The sequence below is a fragment of the Astatotilapia calliptera genome, chromosome 4 (genome assembly GCF_964374335.1).
Source record: "Astatotilapia calliptera chromosome 4, fAstCal68.1, whole genome shotgun sequence".
Taxonomy (NCBI): domain Eukaryota; kingdom Metazoa; phylum Chordata; class Actinopteri; order Cichliformes; family Cichlidae; genus Astatotilapia; species Astatotilapia calliptera.
Window position 1 is genome coordinate 18,785,806 of NC_137425.1, and position 17,346 is coordinate 18,803,151.

The following is a 17,346-nucleotide window of genomic DNA, read 5'->3' on the forward strand; positions in this document are numbered from 1 at the left end:
CTGTCAGGAATCAAAAAAGGGTCATACTCGGTAGCAAACACAATTCAAGGTGATGCAGCCATTACAAAGATATGGATACGAGCATGTTTACTTCTTGTTCTGGTCTAGAGGCAGTGCACACTTTATTAAAATATTTATTACTGTGTAAACGGATCCATGCATTTGCACAACAGGAGATCGTGTGGTGAGACACAATGAATCGTAATGCAGCACTTCCGCTTTGTTTACATGACGCATTAAACTTTCTAGGCAACGGCGTCTAATAATCTCAGCTTTATGCATGCCAGAATTACCCCTCAAGCATACCGCGGCAAAAAGAGTGGACATCCCCTTTACTGTTTTTTAGCTGGCTGAATACCATATGTGCAGGAGAGTGAACATCTGCCACAAAACAGGAAGGATACATACACGTGAACAACAGATCTGCAAGTGGATGCATCCCCCTGAGAGAGCAGAGCATGGTCATTGCTGCACAATTCCAGTTCCAGCAAAGAAACCAAAGAAAATAGTCATAGTGTCACTTGAGACTGTGGAAGTAATGAAATACTACATTTTTTACCCAATGTGGCACGCCAGAACAGGAGTGAGCCCATCTGGAAGCCCAAATTAGATTTTAGTTGGATTGTAATACATTTAAATCAAAGTAAAGCAGGTTTATCTTTCCCTTTTCATGACAACAATAAATTTGTGACTGCAGTATTTGTTAGAAAGAGGAAAAAATAGAAGTTGTACCTAAATACAATAAAGTACCAGAAAAATCACCTCCTTAATATTTAGATTATATTTAGAGCACTGACTAAAGAAAAAAGGTGAACTGGAAACGCTGTGCTCAAGGAATTCTGGCCCCTTTCCTTTTGTTTTCCCCACCGTACTCCCTCCGTTGCCTTTTTAAGTCCCAGCTATCAATCTATGTAGTATTTCCTTTGTTTTTTTTTTGCCAATCCAACACTGTGACCACTAAAGGAAAAGACAGAAAGCTCCCCCAGGTTCATGTTCCATCACTGATCTTAGTGTCATCGGCCATCAGCCATTTAATAAATTCATCTCCTTGAAGCATGCCTGCATCACATCCTTCCTCTTATCTGCCCATTAGTATCTGCCCTCTCCTCATCTCCCTTTCCGCCACATTACCATCAAAGGGACAGACATCAAAAGTGCCACATAGCGACCCATTTGAATGCACTTGCTGCTTTGTTCATGCTTGTAAGACTAAATACCTCGGCATGCATGTGCACATCTTTTAATGACTTGTAGCCTGTAGTAGATAAAGCTGATAAAATGTGGCTGAGTGGACTTTGAAGATAAAGATGGAAAAATTAAAAATATTTAGGTAAAAGGCAAAAATTTAAAAACAATTTGTCATGTAAAAGAGCTGTTTAACCAATGAAAACATTTGTCCCGTCTCCAGCTGTTTCGCATCTGATTTCGGGTCCACTCTGTAAATGCTGGTAAGGTAGTAGAGCAGTGTCGCAGCCAGTTGTTGTTAGAGCCCGCGTCTAAAGACCTGAAGCTAAGCCACAGTTTTTGGACAATTTAGTAGAGTTAATGTTTAACAAGTGAGGTCACCAGCCACTAAGCTAAAAGCGATAATTTGCTAACTTTATCTACATGTGCTAATGGCTTACCTGCACAATACAAATCTGCTTAAAAAAAGTTACAGTTTTCAGTTTCAGGGAAAATAATTGCCTACTTGTATTGTAGCTCCTTGTAATTATGATTAGCATTTCATATGATGGTAGATGACCATGGATGAATTCTTCTACCTTAAGTGTGCTGTAGGGATTAGCTTTCTGGGACTAACTAGTATGGTTTCATGATGCTTAAAGATAAGATTATTATTTAGTGAATATTTGCATTTCATGGTTATACAGATCATTTTATAATTGGAACCTAACTAACTACGCTTAAGCTTAATCTATGTAATATTTATGGCTAACCTTTAGCAATGTAGTCGGTAACTAGAGGAATTCTCAATACCTATCAGGACCAAAGGAAAGTGGTTCTCGATCATCTATTTAAAATGTTAACATTAAAATGTATTGTTAACATTAACACAGACTGATATGTTAGGTTTGTTGGTGACTAGCCTGCTAATGTTACAGTTACATTATATTTGCATTAGCATTTAATGTTAGCTGATGCAAACATTTTAGCTTGTGGAACAAAGTGGATTTCAGAATGGCAGCTCTCTTAAAATGTTAACATGTATTTCACGATTTCAACTGACATAGCAAATAATTCAAATAATCTGGATGTTGCTACTGTGAAGTGAAACATACTCAACTAGAATTCTTCAAACAGATCTGGACATCGATATTTTAAGTCCTTCGTTAAATTGCTCATCTTCTGCTTGTAGTTTTTGGTGCCCCATTCATGGTTTCTCCTGTGCTTGTGTGTTTCTTTCATCCTCCTGTGTCTCTTTAGCATGTAAGGACAGACAAGAACCCCTTTTTAGTTGCAGAAGAAAATTTGATCACATCACTCTGATTTTGGCCTCTTTACACTGGCTTCCAATTGAATTCAGGATCCGTTTTAAAGTCCTTTTATTGGTTTTTAAATCTCTAAATGGTCTGGCACCTGTTTATTTGTCTGACTTGTTGAAGCCCCACGTCCCCACTCCTTCCCTTCGGTCAGCTGAGCAGTTGCTGCTTTCGGTCCCAAATTCATGGCTGAAACTTAGAGGAGACCGAGCGTTCTCTGTTGCTGCGCTTTGGAATAACCTTCCTCTTCATATTAGACAGGTTACATCAGTGCCAGTTTTTAAGTCTTTATTAAAAACCTATTTTTATTCCCTGGCTTTTAACTCTGTGGGTAACTGATATTATTATTGCCTTACAGTCTTAAACACGTGTTTACTAGTATAGGTCCCTCCTAAAGGGAAAGAAGTCCAATTTAAAAATTTGAATAAAATTTACCCGACAAATAGACTCCTTGATGATAGATTCAAAATAGAAACCGGTAATTGTGTATTTTGTGAAACAGAAGAGGAGGATTTGGACCATCTATTGTTTTTGTGCAATTTTATACAAATATTTTGGTTGGATTTTCATACCTGGCTTTATTCCAGTGGGATTCAAATTACCCCATTTACCTTAAATATGATATTGTTTGGCGTGTTGTTGAAAGAAAAAAAAAGCTAATTATGGTGTTAATGTGTTATTAATCTTGTGCAAGCAATTTATACAAAGCTTGTCATTTTTATAAGACCAAACCAACACTAGCTTACTGGAGAAACAACTTAAACCTGTTGGTTAAATCTTTGACTTTAGTTAAAAATAAAAAGGCTGCTTTTTTTTTCCTTTTTGGAAGATTTTGATTTAGTGAGTTGATTTAATCTGTTAAATTATATGACCCCATCTTTATATCTTCTTTTTCCTATGTATGAAAGTTGCTAATATGTAAGGAATGTCTATTCTTTGAATGTGTAATATATGGTGCATTTTGTTTGTATGTTGATTTTGCTAATTTAAAAACAAACAAACAAACAAACTAGTATCCGGTTGTTCAGTCTGACGTCACTAGCCGTGTCTGGGTCTAAACTCCGCTGCAGGTCCATATATCAAACGATCACTGTGGCATTACTGAGAGTTGAAAAACTGTCTAAAGTCTTTCATCTTTAATAAAATGATCAGCGTTTTGCTCTACCAGGTGTAACAATTGAGTTTAACATCCAGGCATCCATGAAAACGGAATTTATGACATTTAACAGAGTTAGAAGTTAGCAGGGAGTTAGCTCGCTAGCTTCTATCTAAATACAATATAGCATGTCCTGACTGCGGGGTTTTGGAAACAAATTAAAACATACAGCTTTCTTATCACTTCCAGCATAAATGAAGACAGAAAACTAAACAGCAGTGACGTTTGTAGGGTTACTGAAGTTTGGCTAGCTGGTATATAATGATGTGCTATGTGACCGCTAGCGACATAGCTATGTTAGCATAATATAAACAAGCTAACTTTTTTTTCCACTCGATAAAAGTTAACGTGAGTGTTCTCGGTGGTCAGAAACAAATGTAATCGCATGGCAGGATGCTGTAAAAGGACCAAACTTCAGCCAGGAGAACAACTGAGATAATTCATCCACAATACAAAGTTAGTCATTCATATACTGCAGCATGGGCTGGGCTGTAGTTATATCCTAAGGTTTTAAAAACTGAGCTTAAATAAATGATTAGCGGTAATAAAAGCCGAGGGAGGTCAACAGGGATCACTGACTGTTTTAGGAGCTTTTTGAGATGAAATAGAAGAAAATACATAGCAGTTTTTAAGTCTTTATTAAAAACCTATTTTTATTACCTGGCTTTTAACTCTGTGGGTAACTGATATTATTTATTTATTTTTTTTTATTATTATTTATTTATTTATTTTTTAAATTTTATTGCTATGTCTGGTTTTATTACTATGTGCATATTAGTATTGTACAGCACTTTGGTCTACCAGGTGTGTTTTTAAAGTGCTATATAAATAAATAAATGATGATGATGATGATGAAGAAATGCCGCCTTAACGCCAAGACTCACTGAACATGTTGTAAAAAAACAAGACGAAACAACACTTGTTGTGTCCCTTAACCTGCTAAGACCTGAACTCTTTAATAGCATGTATTTTTAATTTCTCTTTGCCATTTGGGCTGATTGGGAGCTGATGAATGTAAAAACAAAGAATTACCTGATTTTTTTAAAAGAAATTTTTAACTGAGTTTTGTTTCTGGGAAAAATGAGATACATATAAGAGGACATGCGTTTTAAATTTCCATAGAACATGGTTCTATAGAATTTCATGGTTTGATCCAGGAGTTGAGACTGTGTCATGACCACATGTTTCAGGATGGCAGTGGGGCAGTTTGAGCTCTTGTTGGCAGAGTTGGAAACACATCTGAGGGGGCAGGGAACTAATTTCAGAGCATTGTCTAGCTGTTTATCTGAGGATGAATAACATTACTTTACTATTTATATATCCAGTACTAGTGTGGGGTTTGAGCTACAAGGACACTTGCAGCTGTCTGGTCAGTTTATTCAGATCTGAAAAATCGAGCTTTGTTTAAAAAGAAAAAAATGAATGAGAAACTCTCCAGCTCTTGTCCTACGTTTATGTGACGCTAGTGTGAGCCTTGATGTCATCAAGAGGTGCTGTATTGTTTAGATAAAACTCCCTCTGTTGTTGAGCTGGCTGGATGGTAACACAAAAACAGGGTTTTCTGACTAAACAGACTGTTACTTTCACAAATATCCACTGATTTGTCTCACTCATATTAGCCACAGATAAACATTGAAATATATTCTTCTTGCAAAGAACTAGATTTGGATTTTGTTTTCCATCACTTACATTGGAAGCACACTAGGAACAGATTTCAGCCAATCTGGACAGAAGGATTGATTACAGCAAGCAATAGCTGTTCAGTATTCATATGGCACCTAATTTTTTATTTTATTTTATTTTATTTATTTATTTATTTATTGCTAGATATTGAAAATGTGATATTTATTGGGTGCTAAACAAAACTTTTGATGGCGATCGCCAGAAAAACAGAGATGCTATTTATTAGATACAAGGTTTAAAGTATACATGCCTGAAGTGAATGACAGGGACACATCAAGTACAATGAATAGATTGATTACGGCACAGCCATATTATATATATATGAATACCATGTTTTCTTTGTTCCTATTAGTCTTTTTTTTTCACTATTTCTTGCTCTTTGTCACCTCCCTGCTCATTAGTCTTGTGTCTGTTTCACATTTTATGTTTTTCCTCCATAACCTTCCTCCCTCTCCCTTCCTCTTCTATACCCCCTTTCTTTGCCCTCTTTCCCTGCTTTAGTGAATGCAGACATGGCAGATGCAATTCCAATATGGATACATCCTGTGCATGAAGTGTTGGCTTCAGTTTCACTTCCTGAGCTCCTGTGGATATACAACATATGTTCAAAAGCTAAATCTGGCCATTTTTTAAAAAGTCACCGGTCAAGTGGCTGTATAGCAGTGTGACACACTCAGTTTTACTTTGCCACACGGATGCTTTTCTGAATGTTTTTGCCATGCTGTCGTCAGTTCTTTCTTTATTTTGCTTCAACCTCATTCATCTTTTCACCTGGCTTTGTCTGCAGCGCAGTCTTTCAGTCTCCATCTGTCTCTTTCGCTCCTTCCTTGCCTCGTACTCACCCACCAAACTAGCTCTGTCTGTCAGTGATATTGTCCTTGTGTAGATGCAGTCACAGCCAGGACAAAAGGCAACATTTGCTACAAAAAAGAGCCAGGATGGCTTCTTGATCCGGCCTTCAACAAAATGCAGGAACATTTGACAATCAACATGTTTGCAGCAAAGATGACGAAGCGTCTCTTTCTTACCCACATGTGCACTCCCACACATCAGCCTCCTAGGTAAACAGGACAGACAGGCTCTCCAGTGGAGAAGAAATGCTATTCCCAGTGTGGGCCTACATGCTTAGCAGAGTGAATAATTACAGTGATAAAAATGAGGTGATGGAGAAGGGAGATAAAAAAAAAACTCGTAAGATTCAACCTGGCGAGGCAAAATTCATAGAGATTAAAGTAAAAGGCACCAAACGAGATAAAAAACACAACTTCCAAGCGCAACCACAACGCATGACAACGTGATATTGCTTCTAAACAGCGCGCTGATTCCGGCGTGTTAGTTTCAACGTGCCTGTGCATTTCCAGATTTTCCAGAAGTCTTACACATTACATGATACGAAAAATAATTGAAATCCAGCCTTGAGAGGTTTTATGGGTATAACAGGAAAAGGTAACATAATTGAGAAACATTTGAAAAGGAAGCACTGAGTAGCATAGAGCAGATGAACTGTAAAAGTGAAGCAAAAGGCCAAAAGAAAGGAGGATTAGGAACATTTGTACATTAATAGTAATTCCTTCACTAGGTTTTATCCTTTCAGAATGACTAAACACATAAGTTAGTAGTTACATTAAATGAGAATTTACCATGGACACCTGGTGCAGTCTCTTTATATATGAGGGCAACAAAAAGTTCACGTTTCTGAACTGCAGTTCTGATTGTAATTAAATGAATAAGCATGATGAAGACTATATCCCATTCCGCATGTATGCATGCAAACTTAAGGTGTTTGAAATTCATGAGCATCTTCATAGTTTGCCCTTCACTGCAACCTTGTGTCACGCGTTATGCAAATTCACGTGTGTCTGAGTTCAAGCTGATGTTCTGCCCCGTACTTTCACTCTCAGTGGGCTCATAGCGCTGCATGCATGAGAGCGTACAGCTGAAAGCTCTTAACACCAAGGCCCAGGTGTAAAAAAAAAAAAATGAAGCTTTTCAAAATGCAACAGGCATCGAACTGAAACGTCATTAAATGCACCTCTGGCATGTTTCAGTAATACTGGCTCAGTATTGCTTCACTTTAACCTGAGACAGAAGGTGGGCTCATGCATATTGATTTAACTATATTCAGTGCATAGAAACACAGTTCAGTCGTACATGTTTACAGCACCGGAGGATGCTGAGATAAGTAAAATGTCAACAAAGCTAAAACCAAGAGGTCCCAGTTTGTAGCACGCCCGACTTTGAAACAACTTTCATGTGCGATTGCTTTGAAGTGCATAATGATTGCCAAGGTTGCCATAATTAAAGGTTCAACTAAATATGAAATAAATACAATGCATGAATAAAAAATAAAACAAAAAACAACTGCCGCCTTTGTTGCTCAGGATGCGCTGTGATGTGGAGAACTTTTTTTATTCACCAGTTATTCATTTAATTAATCTTTTAATCAATTGTTATATGCGTTTCTGTATATTTTTCTTCTGATGCTTTAGCTTCGTTAACAACCATAGAGACTAAAGGTAATGTTTTGCTTGCATGCAGTCATCTGTAGAGTAGGTAAGCAGTGTCAGTGAAAAGATGTAGGACGTTTTAGAAATGTAAAAGATGAAGGACACACTTCCAAAGTATTTCCGATGAAACATCTAATCATTTTCACACTACAGCGAAAGACTTTAGCTTTTTTTTCACAAAATATTTGATTTGGACAAATGAATTACAAGTTTTGGGCAAGTTAAAATCATTTGCAGATTATCTAATGGTTTTCTGAATGTTTTGGGAAATGCAACTGAACTGAGAAATGTGCCAAAGAAACTGAGATAAACAACGACTGCACATTATTGCAAACTTAAGCTTTAATCAGCATTCTTAAGAAAGAAAGAATGAGACTGCACTCAGACATCCTGTGAAACAAAGTCTTCGAAAGGTCACTGTGATTTCAGCTTTTCCATTTACTCATGAAACCGCTACCCAGAAATGTTCGTCTGAAATTATAGCTTGTATTTCCAATCTTTTGGCTCGTCCCCCCCCCAAAAAAATCCTCCTTTTGCATGCTGTTTAAAGGCAATATGTGAATGGCTCGAAACTGATATCGTGAGCTTTGCTACATGTGAAAGTAAAGAGATGGAAAACAGTCTGTGTTTATCTAAAATTAATCTCACATGTTGTCATAAGAAAAACACCAAATCGCTTCTAATGCATTAAATTGTGGAAACAAAGGAGACAAGGCAATAACATATACTTAGAAATAAAATATTATATTTAAATTTTGTTGATCTACAGAAAAGAGAAAGAGAAATTGAATAACAAGCTCTATATAAAGGAAGGCCTATGAATAAATACATTTACCCATTTTATAATCATCTTAGTCTTTGAAGAGCTGGATTTGTTTATAGCTCAAAAACCTTTAAGGAAGGCTCCTAGAATTAATAATTTACCCCTGACTTTTGCAAACACTTGGAGCTTTCATTTTTCTCTCAAATCAAACTGATGTTTGTAAAAGAGTGAGGGCATACCATGAAACCGTTCCTGCAAGCGGCATCACACAGTAGATAACCTGCAAAAAGAGCCCAAGTTTTTGTCTCAGTAAACATTTTGATGCCGTCAGGGGACAAGTCCTTGTTCGGTTGCGTTCAAGCAAGACAGCTTAGCAATGCTGTCAATATATCAGTGTACTCTGTAAGTGTGAGTTTCGATGGTAACGACTGCAAATGAACAAGGCTGCCTGGTGCATTTTGAGTCATATGACAAAGTTACCCGTGTGTGGGAGATTGATTGCAAGAGATTGGATAAGATTCACATATGCCTTTCCTGCTTTTGCTGTAATTTGTCAACAGACGCTGTCACTGCGTTACAGAAGAGACTGTTTTGCAGCACTGTGAAGCACAAAGAAAAGTAAAGCAACACAGCTGACACATGCAAAAGCTACATTAGATACAGTCTTTTAATGGTGCGTTGCAAGCGAAAGAAATTGGTGACCCATCAAACTACGCTGCAATTCACAGTACGGCTCAGCTTGCAAAATTCTGCCTGGGAGTGGTACATTTTACATTTTACATGTTTCATTTATTTTATTTTTTTGGCCTTTGCACTACTGTAAAGCTTTCTTTTTCCTGTCAGCAGGACATGTCTGCAGCACAGTCTAACAGAAATATGCAGAAATCATGTTCGACAGGTTAAGACAGTTTGTTTAGCCATGTTGCAATAGGTGGACCTTTTAGGATGTCAGACTATTCAACAGCCACTAAAATAGACTTCGATCAGCATGGGATAGGAATGTAGGAAACATTTGCAATTTCCAATAAATCCTTGTATGCACAAGTGGTTATTTGATATTGTGATTAAACTGCTCACTGATTTGAGAAATAGACCAAAACGTTAAAAATGCTAAGAGAAATGGTATTAAACCCAACAAAGAGATGTTGCAATAAGATACCTGGAGCTCTGTTGCAACATTTTTTGTCATTCTAAACTGCTTTCTCACGTCTTTGTGCACTTAAACCAGCACTATGTAGAACCACTACATACGTAGAACTATACAAAATCGCACATCTCCGGTTTTCACATTCGGTTTTCACATTTAAATACGGCTGTGTTGCCCCACGCTGTGTGTGCCATTTGATGCCGCAGCTACAGACAGAAGAGTAAAAAGGCATCCAACCACTCGACTCAACAATGAGCTTAAACTTACTACATAATTCTGAGTGGGTTTACAGGAGTGGAGACAGATCATCTGGGGCAAATGGAGCAAAGTAAAAGCAGCTGGCTTCAGAAAAATTATGCAGTTAGAAATCCCAATTAATATGTGAGAAAAGAAATGTCAGTCCCAGTCTAAGAAGATCAAATTCCTATAAATTTTTGCCACAGGATCCCAGAAAGAGAACAACTCTGTCCCAAAAATGGACATCAGGGAAGAGCTGGCTCTTACGGAGCCCCGCAAGGGACATGGGAGGAAAAAAAAATTAAGATGAACTTTTGCGAGTTCTCGCAAAACAAACTCAGGATCTCGCAAAACTTTTGCGAGAAAATATACTTTTAAGATATTTTGAGGCGTGAATGTAGTTGTGTAAACATCAAATATCTGCTCGATTTACAAGACATCACATATTTGCAAAAGTGCTCCGACGTTTTCGGAGACGTCTAACACCCACCATCGCGAAGCTAACGGGAGGTCGAGACCTACTATAGCCGCGGGGAACACCGCTCTCCCGGCACATCGTGCCTCGACCTCCCGGTCGGCTTCGAGCTGGCGGCCTCCGAATGCGGCAAAAACTTTTGCGAGATCGCGAAACTCGGGATCTCGGAAAAGATTATCTTAATTTTTTTTCCTCCCATGTCCCTTGCGGGGCTCCGTAGGGCACTTATTATAACAAGAATGGAGTCAGAAGGGGTGCCTTACAGTCTTAAACACGTGTTTACTAGTATAGGTCCCTCCTAAAGGGAAAGAAGTCCAATTTAAAAATTTACCCGACAAATAGACTCCTTGATGATAGATTCAAAATAGAAACTGGTAATTGTGCATTTTGTGAAACAGAAGAGGAGGATTTGGACCATCTATTGTTTTTGTGCAATTTTATACAAATATTTTGGTTGGATTTTCATACCTGGCTTTATTCCAGTAGGATTCAAATTACCCCATTTACCTTAAATATGATAATGTTTGGAGTGTTGTTGTAAGAAAAAAAAGCTAATTATGGTGTTAATGTGTTATTAATCTTGTGCAAGCAATTTATACAAAGCTTGTCGTTTTTGTAAGACCAAACCAACACTAGCTTACTGGAGAAACAACTTAAACCTGTTGGTTAAATCTTTGACTTTAGTTAAAAATAAAAAGGCTGCTTTTTTTTTCCTTTTTGGAAGATTTTGATTTAGTGAGTTGATTTAATCTGTTAAATTATATGACCCCATCTTTATATCTTCTTTTTCCTATGTATGAAAGTTGCTAATATGTAAGGAATGTCTATTCTCTGAATGTGTAATATATGGTGCATTTTGTTTGTATGTTGATCTTGCTAATTTAAAAACAAACAAACAAACTAGTATAGGGCTTTGGAGCGTGATGTCACGGGAGGGGGCGTGACCAGGATTTTTGGTTGAGGCGCCATGTTTCTGGACCAAACAAAGCGCTAGCAAAAGAGGAGCGAAAGCAGACGGATAACACCAGTTAGTACTTGCTGCGTGGTCGGTTGTAATGTTAGATCGCATGACCGGCAAGAGAATAAGCTTGAAAATGGTTTATCTTTTCATTCTTTCCCAACTGGAAGCAACATGAGGCAGCTCACCTAGCGGATGTTACCAAAAGAAGGAGTCTAGCCTGGATAGCAGCTGTGAGATGAGCTGATATCCAGTTCTCTTCCATCTCCAAATATCTGTTGGTGCTCCAGACATTTTCATTCCGGTAAGTTCTAAATATGTTCATATCACTCTTTATAGCCTATTAGTTTTATTTGCGATGCGCTCTAAGGTCATAGCAAATTAGAACAAACATCCTACTTCTGCAAAATCATTTGCAGAACTACATTATATTTATAGAGTTGCTAATTATTTGGCATTATTGCAGGCAAACCAACCTATGAAATGGATGAAACACATCGTGACTGGGTTCCAACGCTACACAAGGGCCACTCCGAAATCCCTGCTTCAAACAAACCACCATGCCAATCAGATTACTTCTTCCATGTGAGGATGAAGAGGTGACCCTTCTGGATAAGATGGTGAAGGTTTGCTGCGTTTTGGTGAACAGTGTGGTAGTAAAACCAGGGAAAAAGGAAACTTGCTCTTGTTAAATACTCTTAAAAGTGTTGTGCTGTGTGTATATATAGCAGTAGAGGGGAAAACTCCGACCCTCCTCCTCCTGCTCCCTTTTCTCCTCCTTCTCCTCCAGCAGACATTCATAGTGGAGGGAGGGTCTGTCAGCTACACCCCCCTGGGATCTGCTCCTCCTCTGCCCGAGTACCAACTTTCATATATGGCTGCTCCAATCACCATGCAGCCATCTCATATGTACGGCCAGCCAGGCACAGCTAGATAAGGACAGGTGAGACACTCAGACAGTTGTCGTTAGATATTTATTGATAAAGGTGCTTGAACCTGTTGGATGCTTCAGGCTAATGAAAGAAAAACTGTTTTGCTTACATGTTTCTGTGCTGTTTATCATTATTAGTCTTTGAAATGCTGGACTAAGTGTCAGTATTATGGATTTTTGGAGCAGAGGCCAAAGGTCAAAGCAGAATTAAATATCAGTGACAGTGCAGCTGTGGGAGAGAGAGTAAGTGTGTAACTCTGAATACATTTATACATCTGTTAATGTTCTATGCTCTTGTTTGTGCATGTGTACCAGCTGTCCTGTAGTTATGTGTAGCAGCAGTGTGGCTGTGTATTTATACGAGCTGTGTGTTCTGGTGATCTTATATCCACAGTGGAAGTCGCTCTCAAAGAAGGAGCAGAAAAAATATTTTGACGAGGCGGAAACACAAAGATGTCATCACGCCACAGAACAACTATGTATGTCCAAAGTGCCAACATACAGTTCATGCATCTGCCTTTCACTGCACTGAATGATGAAACAGTCACTGCAGAGAGTTTGTATCAGCTCAGGAAAATTCTGATGTGTTTGTTTTTTTAAAAGAGGAAGAGAGTCAGAGATCGCAACTGCACCAAAGGTGAGAGAATATTTCGGGGAATTGTTTTCATGTCAAATGTGATGAAAAAAGTCAAAAATCTATTAAAAAAGAACCATTGTGTTTTTGTTTGTGTCCTCTGAACCTGAAGAGGACGCTCAGCAGGCCAAAACGCCTTGTATGAGGCCAAGTCAAGCAGAGCCCTCTTCTAATTCAGCTATGAAGGAACCGCATCAGCTGGATAGAGTCTGGGTGTGCCAGTGTTACGTCCCCACATAAAATTCAGGAGGCCCAGCTGGGGCCGTAACAGACAGCCACAGACCAGCCAGGTGTTAACACCCTTATCAATCAGAACACAGTACTGGTGCAAATGCCAAACACACTGAACCCGGTCAGTGTGCCTGTGTGCAATGTGCCACAACTTTATTAGTCCCTCCTGCCTCTCATCTGGAGTCCCCTCCATTCACACCACTGATCTCCTCTACTGCACCAAGTTCCTCAAATAGAATCACTCAGCATCATTCCTCTTGGCGGGAAATTCCCTAGACTGGTCCTCAAGAAAATCAAACCAACCCTCATGGATTCATTTGCATCATAGGCCTCCTCTGTGCATTATGCCAATTATCAGATATGCAATGCAGTGAAATCACTCTGTATGCAGAGCATATGCACACAAGGAAGAGCATCAGATATTCTGGATCAGCTGTAAGCGAATGGTTTTCAGTTTTTCTTGTTTTGCAGGTGAAATAAAGATCAGCAACATTTGTTTACCTTCCTGAAGTTCTGTATCACTTAGTTTTTTTCCTGGTGCATATAATCCTAAGACTAAAGACTAAGTAAAGCGCTATACAAATACAGGCTATTTACCATGTGATAGTTGGGGGTTTTAAATCTGGCTGTTGCAAACAGAGCTACAATATGAGAGAACTGTCAGCGCTTGCGTCGAATAAGTCTTTCAAAGCCGTCACTGAGCATTGTTACAGTATTATTTTTCACTATTATCTTACAAAACAGCAGTCCAGGTGTTGAGGAAACCAGTCAATCATCCATCACAATGAAAGCAAAGCAAGGCTAAAACTAGCAATGTCAGCGCTGCTCCCAATCTCCTAGTTTCAGCTGTCACAGCTTCTTTCTCGGCTAATGGCTTTAAGTTGCAGAGAAAAAGTGAAAGAAGCAGGGAGAAGAGTGAGCGGGGGGGAAATGGTGTCTGTGAAGGGATAAGATTTAGGCATTAGCAGTGACAAGTCAGCTACCTTGCAGGCTTCTGTTTGGTGGAACCATAGGCTGCATTCAAACATAGCTGCTGGGATGTCACCCATTGGTTTGTGAAGCCCAATTTGAAGGCTCAGTCACTATAAAAGTTTTTTGGGGGAGCCAGAAATGACCTTGCTAATATAAGGTTTGAAAAACTGTGCTAATTAGTGCTAAATAAAAATAAAACACAGGCTTTTCTCACACTTAAATGCACAGAAAACCATATCAGGTAAAATCTAAATCCATATTACATTTTCCAAATTCTCCAAAAGACACCACAAGTATGGCTGATGAGCCCTTTTTAGTGGTTCAAATTAGCAAACGTAAAGCCTCATAGACAGCTCCTAGAGATTTCTCGAATGATGTCATGGGCACATTAAGAGTTTTCTGCCATATTGGATGTGATGCAACCACAAGGAACGAACTGGCCATATTTAGCCAGCTGGCTGGTCAGTCATCTCTGGAAGGTGCTGGTTGATTTGGACGCTAGCAGTTTGTCGTGGTCACCTGTCGTTTCTGCATAAGGCAGCCGACTTCTCTGCAAAAACTTTCCAACTACTTGCTGAGCTGTAGTAAAACTTGAAAAAGTGGTGAGGCCAGCGTAGACCTTCAAAGTAAAAGCTATCCATCACATTTCAAAAAGAACAAATTTGACTTCAAAGGTGAGTGGTCTCTGTTTCCAGTTTCTCTAGTGCTTGGAGTGTAGTTTCCAGGTGTCTGTAGACAAGTCAGTGTGTTCCATGTAATCGTCGAATAGCAGCAGTAATCTGTAAGTAAAGCAACTGACGGACAGTTTTAAAAAGTGGTTGGGGAATACACATTGTCAACTAGCAACCAATGGTTGCCAAGATGAGTCTGGCCAGTCTGTAGGCCTGGGACTTTAATAATCAACCTCCAGCAACCAATTGCCAACAAGTTGGAGAATCCATATTTTTGCCTCCCAGCCAGTGGTTGCCAGATGGTTGCAGACTCTCTCGGCCCATGTGACTTCAACCTTACTAACTTCAAAATTGCAGACAAGTTGACATAGCCTGGTTAGCGGTCACATATCTGCAAAACCTCAACGGGCTACAATGCTTTTAGTCTCAGTGAAACTCCAAACTTAAAAAATGTTTAAAAAGGGGTTAATTAGCTATAGACATCAAACTATTTTTGTAAACACATTAAATTCAGCTGTAAATGTGGGCATTTACAGCCCCTTTAAGCAAGCCTTCAGTTTTTGGCAAAACCCTTCAGTTACTAGGGGTGTGGAGAAAATGGAAAGGCCTGACACACACAAGCACTGATGCAAATTATGTAAAAGTTCATAAAGGCCAGAGAGCTGCCTATTTGAATTAGAGCAGATAGGGAAAAGCGTTGCTACTGTGCTTGTTTAATTCATCCTCTGAAGTCACAGAGCGACGAGCTGGGAAAGAGAAGACAGAGAAAAGAGTGGGCACAAACAACAAAGAGACACTCAAATGAGACAAAACCTAAGAACCAGTTTAGATTTCTGAAAGTTTAAATATTGTCTGGAGATTGATAGCTTTTTTCTTCTGATCTTACACATTCAGCTCATTTTACTGCCACTTTATTCATCGTTTTATTGTGCCACCTTCACAACCTGCCTTTATCTGACTTTCTCCCTCGAGCCTGTGATGCAATCAATGGGTTTGGACAACTCCCATGGGCAGTTAGCCTTGACAGCTGACAGGGGCTGGTTTCAATGCCTGCCCCTGATGTGTGTGCGCACACGCCTGCATGTGCGTGTGTCAGGAAAGACTCAGGTGTGGACTGAGAGTAAAGGATTCAGTGGCTGATGTGATTAGAGAGATGAAAAAAGAGAGAAGTAAGGGAAGTGGACTTCATTTTTACAGTAATAATCCCATACAGCTGCATCAGGAAATGGAATGGCATTCATTTATCATCATTTGCCGAACCTTCAAAGGGAAGAAAAATTTCTCTGCACAATTTTCTGTCTTTTTTTTTCACATAGAAATGCCCACACTGCTCTCTAACCCATCAGTTTGACTTCTCTCACGACAGCAGCTTGTGGTCTATGTTAGTCCCCTAAAAACAGGCAGTTAGGTCATCTCCTTGCACATCAAAAACATTCTGCTGGCTTACGTGAGTCATTAAGTGACAGAGCATTAAAAACACATCCTAATTGACTTGCTTTTTTTTTTTTTTTTTTGGGAATGAAAGGCTTAACACTTCTCTCCTGGGGTAAAAGCAAAAAAAAAATCTGCAGTTTGAAAACAAGTTGGATGTTGTCAGAAGTCTGTTGTTCCTCCCTTTCTTCCTCCTGCCCAGAGAAAAACTCAGTAATGAGACACATCTTTGTGGATCTTGTTTATCAGTTTGACAAAACTCGGGGGTAAAGATTGCTTTGACGGCACGCCGTTTCTCTCAATTTTTTCGACTACCTTCTGACCTAACGTCTTTGGCAGACAAATTTGAGAAAGATGAGAAAAGATTTTTCCCCCCTTTTTTGAAAAGAACCCCTCACAACCAACTTTAATACATTTCATCCAAGACACTGAAAACAGCTCAACTGAGGTGTTTGGAGCATTTTCTTTCTCATCAGACATACTGTAAATAAAACAAGAGCGAGCTTTGACAGTCTGAAAATCTCCCTTGTCCACAGTGTTCTCATGCTGCACAGAAGCACAGTGAAGTAAAGCAGCAGGTTTCTAGGCGTGGTGAACATTTTGTCTTTCATTTTTGTTTTTTTAACCAAACGAGGCCTGATGTGTCAGGGGACTTGTGCGCTGCCATGGGAAATAATCAATCAAATAAGCACACCAGTCCCCCAAAGGCATGGATATTGACCTTTGGAGTTAATGTTGCAAGAGGCTACTTGCACTCATCTGGCATTGGAAGGAAGCCACACAAAAAGCTGCAAAAATTCCAGATGACAGAACCTGGAGATAACCAAAGCAATGACACTACCACTTGCATCCACACATAGTCTTGGAGACTCGTGCACTTTTGCCACTCGCCACACAAACACACACACACCTCCACTCTCCTGCGGTGACATTTGAAGGACAGGGGCCTGGAGGGAGAACAGGTTTTGAGAGGTTAGATGAGGTGGAGGGGCTGGCTGGTTGAGGGTGTGAGGTAAACAACACCTCTGAGTTCAGCGTGCATGCTTAATGTGCTCTCTCGCGCTGACGGC

General features: G+C 39.3%; 1 long non-coding RNA gene across 1 annotated transcript; it reads left to right on the forward strand.

Moving 5' to 3' along the window:
- Positions 1-11,901: 11,901 nt before the first annotated feature.
- On the forward strand, positions 11,902-13,712 carry LOC145428565 (uncharacterized). Its single transcript, XR_013908856.1, has 4 exons — positions 11,902-12,349; positions 12,476-12,580; positions 12,732-12,974; positions 13,084-13,712. It is a non-coding gene; the product is annotated as an uncharacterized LOC145428565 (long non-coding RNA).
- Positions 13,713-17,346: the final 3,634 nt, after the last annotated feature.